The sequence below is a fragment of the Adiantum capillus-veneris genome, chromosome 19 (assembly GCF_014529385.1).
Source record: "Adiantum capillus-veneris isolate H3 chromosome 19, ASM1452938v2, whole genome shotgun sequence".
Classification (NCBI taxonomy): Eukaryota; Viridiplantae; Streptophyta; class Polypodiopsida; order Polypodiales; family Pteridaceae; genus Adiantum; species Adiantum capillus-veneris.
This window is the reverse complement of record NC_140949.1, coordinates 108,463,308-108,467,985: the sequence shown is the minus strand read 5'-3', so window position 1 is coordinate 108,467,985 and position 4,678 is coordinate 108,463,308.

Sequence of the window (4,678 nt, the reverse complement as noted above, 5' to 3'; positions counted from 1 at the left end):
ATTTATTATACAAACTCTAAGTAAAAAATAGAATAACAACCATAAAGATATCAATTGTATTACCTGAATAATACTCTCCTTGAAGATTCCATAAGCTCTGGAATTTTTTCATCCGACTCTTTTGTGTTGAGCTTACTCCAAAGCTCCACAAAAGCTTTATCAATGTGGTCCCTCAATTGGTGATGAAACCATGCTTCAAAGCCCTCCGGCATTTCTTCAATCATTTTTCCTTTGATCCTCAAGTATTGCTTCAAGATACTTCCCCAATACCACTCTTTACGCAAGTACATTCTAAATTTCATTGCACTAATATAACGCTCAGAAGTAACATCATCTACACAGCAATGCATCAAAGAGTGCAATATTTCCTTTTTCCTATAGAGCAAACAATAAACAAACCATAAATGCATTAATTCATTTGATGATTTCATGTGTATTTTTTATCCAAAAATTATTACCTCTCTGGTGATATTTAGAAGTTTCCAAAGAGTGGACTTTGTGTCTTGTAAGGCCCACTTGATCCTTTTCTCTTATCCAATTGAAGTTAAATAATAAAGAGAAGAACCCTTGGCCATTGGCGGGGTTGGCAATGGCCAACATCTATGTTACATTAGCACAAGATCAAATCAAATCAATTTTTCAATTAAATATATCAAATTCAAATGACATGTCAACTTACAATTTTGTAGAAATTCAAACATAAACGGGGAGAAGAGAAAGTGTTTACCTTATAAGCTCTTTCTTTGAATATTTTTTCTACTCTTCCTCGAGCAACCATTTTCTTTTCTGGCAGTGAAATCGAGGGATCATTGATCTCTTGCATCTCTTTGATAAGAGACAAGTCAAAGTCTTCCTTTTGTAGAGCAAATGAAAAAAAAAAAAGTAAGATTTTACAAAATAATGTCAAGCTTTAGAAATTACATAAAAAGTGTACTTTAAGGCAAAAAAATATACCTTCTATATGAGCATTGCTAATAAAAGAGCAGGAGCGTTGTACCAACTCCCTTTAGATGCCTTCTTCTCACAAGCAAGCTCTACCTCTATCCATCGAATCCAATCTTGGGGAAAGTCTTTCATTAAAGAATCTTTGCTTGCCACAGCCAGTTTTTGGAACAAGAAGATCTCCTGCCCAAAATTTGTGCTCACAGTGGTTCTACCAATCCTAAACCACAATATCTTAAATTAAATGGCAGTAGAATGACATCGATAAAGTAATAGCAATAACATTCAAAACAACAAATGTGCTTACTCATTTTGAGAGCGCAAAGCTAGCATAATCTCCCCCTCTGCACTTCTATCAACAAAGACAAATTGACATTTCACAGAACAATGTCTCCACTTTATCATTGAAAATTATACAACAACAAAAAAGAAAATTACAAAGCATAGAGTAATACAAGTCAACTTTACATTAAAAAAAAAAAAATCACTTACGTGTTTTTATTAAGCGCATCCAAGTTTTCAAACGGTGATTACCATCCCAAACGATAAATGTTTTTCCTCTTAAGTCTTCCCACTCAAGGGGAAGGGAATTATCAAAATCATCGCTTATTTCTCGCCAAATAGGCCCCCATTCATCTTTGTCTAAGTCAGAAACATAATGTTGATCATGGCCTGGCTTCTTAAATGACACAAGAAATGGAGCTCCAAGCACACTGTATCCAGACATCTCAAACCTTTTCACCAAGCCCTCAGTGCCTGGAGCCACCGCTTTAATGGCTTCATTTTCCATCAATCTGCAAAGAGGAATTTGAGGAGGTTTCCCACCTCTCTTTACAATAAAACCCTCTACCATATCCTCCAATATTCGACCATGAACATCCTTTCCGAATACTGTTGGATGATCGGGAGGTTTAGCAACAATTGTTGTTGCTTGAGACACGCTGTGAGCCACCAATTCACCTTGTGTAGCATGAATATCTATGAACACCTCTTCTTCATGCACATCACTCAATATACCCTCTTCTTCATGCACATCACCCAAAATATCCTCCTTTCGATGGACATTGGAAGAAGCAATGGAAGATCGTGCATTGGCCCTATGCCCTGTAGTGCCAGACCTTAATGTGTATCCTACTCCTACAAGCAAAAGATAATAAGAACACAAATAGTTTAATGAGTATGATGAGACAAAAAAAAAGAAAACAAATAGCTTAATGTATTTGAACTTACTTTGAGAGATACCTGTCCTGCCATGTTTAGATGGTGTACGAGCCATAATCTATTAACCACAAACAAAAAAAATCTTCTTAGCAATGACAATACAAATATAAAATTCTAAATTTCGGTAGCATAACGACGTAAAATGCAAATTAAAAAAAAACCATTCTCAACTTGCTCATGAAAAGGAAAAATACAAATCCACTTTCACATTTGTATACCTCTTCTCTACAACGACCTATTCTTACATCATTGTAATTGTTACTGTAAGTGTGTATGCAAGTGTGTTAAAGTGTGTCAATGAAAGTGTTTATGTGTGTGTGTGTGTGTGTCGATGTATGCATGATTGTGTGTGTGTTTGTGCTATGTATGCAAGTGTGTTGATGTTGTGAATGCAAGTGTTTATATATGTGTATGTGTGTATGTATGCAAGAGTGTTGATGTTGTGAATGCACGTGTTTATATATGTGGGTGTATGTATGTATGTATGTGTGTGTATGCAAGTGGATGTGTGCATGATTATGTGTGTGTGAATGTAAGTGTAATATGTGTGTGTATGCAAGTGTGTTGATGTTGTGAATAAAAGTGTTTATATATGTGTATGTGTGTGTATGCTTGACAATACAAATATAAAATTCTAAATTTCAGCAACATAACGGCGTAAAATGCAAATTCTCAACTTGCTCATGGCAAGGAAAAATACAAATCCACTTTGACATTTGTATACCTCTTCTCTACAACGACCTGTTCTTACATCATTGTAATTGTTACTCTAAGTGTGTTTAATATGTGTGTATGCAAGTGTGTTGATGTGTGTGAATACAAGTGTTTATATGTGTGTGTGTGTGTGGATGTATGCATGATTGTGTGTGTGTGTGTGAATGTAAGTGTAATATGTGTGTGTCTGTATGCATGATTGTGTGTGTGTTTATGCTATGTATGCAAGTGTGTTGATGTTGTGAATGCAAGTGTTTATATGTGTATGTGTGTATGTATGCAAGTGTGTTGATGTTGTGAATGTAAGTGTTTATATATGTGGGTGTATGTATGTGTGTATGTGTGAGTATGCAAGTGTAATGTGTGTGCGTATACATGACTGTGTGTGTGTTTGTGCTATGTGTGCAAGTGTTTTGATGTGTGTGTATGCAAGTGTGTATCACTGTGTGTGTGTGTGTGTGGGTGCTTACCTACGCACGCTCACCCGATCCACCGGAGGAGGTCCAATGGAAGCTCCATTGGAGCTCCTCCATGCCTTGAAAGGCATGGTGAGAAAGCAGCGCGCGCGCTGCCCTCTCACCATGCCTTTCAAGGCATGGGGGAGCTCCAATGGAGCTCCCCCATGCCTTGAAAGGCATGGTGAGAGGGCAGCACGCGCATTGCCTTCTCACCATACCTTTCAAGGCATGGGGGAGCTCCAATAGGACCTCCATTGGACCTCCTCCAGTGGATCGGACGAGCGTGCACAGGTAAGCACACACGCACACACACACACACACACACACATATGTGAGTAGAAAATCTACACACACACACACACACACACACACAGTACCTTGTCTTATCTTACTCCTTCTTCTTCACAACAAAACTCCACTTTCTCTTCACTCCACTTTCATCTCCTTCTTCACAGAAAAACTTCACTTTCACTTCACTCCACTTCAATCTCAATTAAAACTCCATTTAAACTTCACTCCACTTTCATCTCAACTACTACTTTTTTCACACACACCATATATTACAAAAATGATATTGTGGTATAAACACTCACACACACACACATTCATTTATATATATATATATATATATATATATATATATATATATATATATATATATATATATATATATATATATGTATGTATGTATGTATATACACATACAAAGATATACAAAAAATGGATTCATATATATAGTTTTACTAAAAAAATACTATGTTTTTTACACACACACACACACAACCATATATTTAAAAAAATGATTGTATGTGTTTGTGTGTATAAAAAACTTAGCATTCTTAAAGTTAAGTTATGCACACACACACACACACACACACACACACACACACACAAAATGAAAAAACTATGTGCACAGTTAAATATCTTATGTGCACATACACTCAACTTAAATATCTTAACTTAAAAAAATGCTACGTTGTTTACACACGCCCACAAAATCATTTATACACACGCACAGTAATGTATATAACTTAACTAAAATAATTATATATACACACTACCAAAAACACACACACATATATATAAAATGGCAAGATGGAATCATATATATAACTTAACTAAAAAAATTGCTCCGTTTTTTATACAAAGTCAGTCATATAGAATGTTATGTTTTTTATACACACACTCACACAATCATATATATATATATATATACACACACACACACACACACACACACACACACACACACACACAAAAGATGGAGACACTATTAGATTGCATTAAATGCAGTCCTTGAACCACCATTTAGAAATTAAATGGCCCCTCAAATTTGATGACAT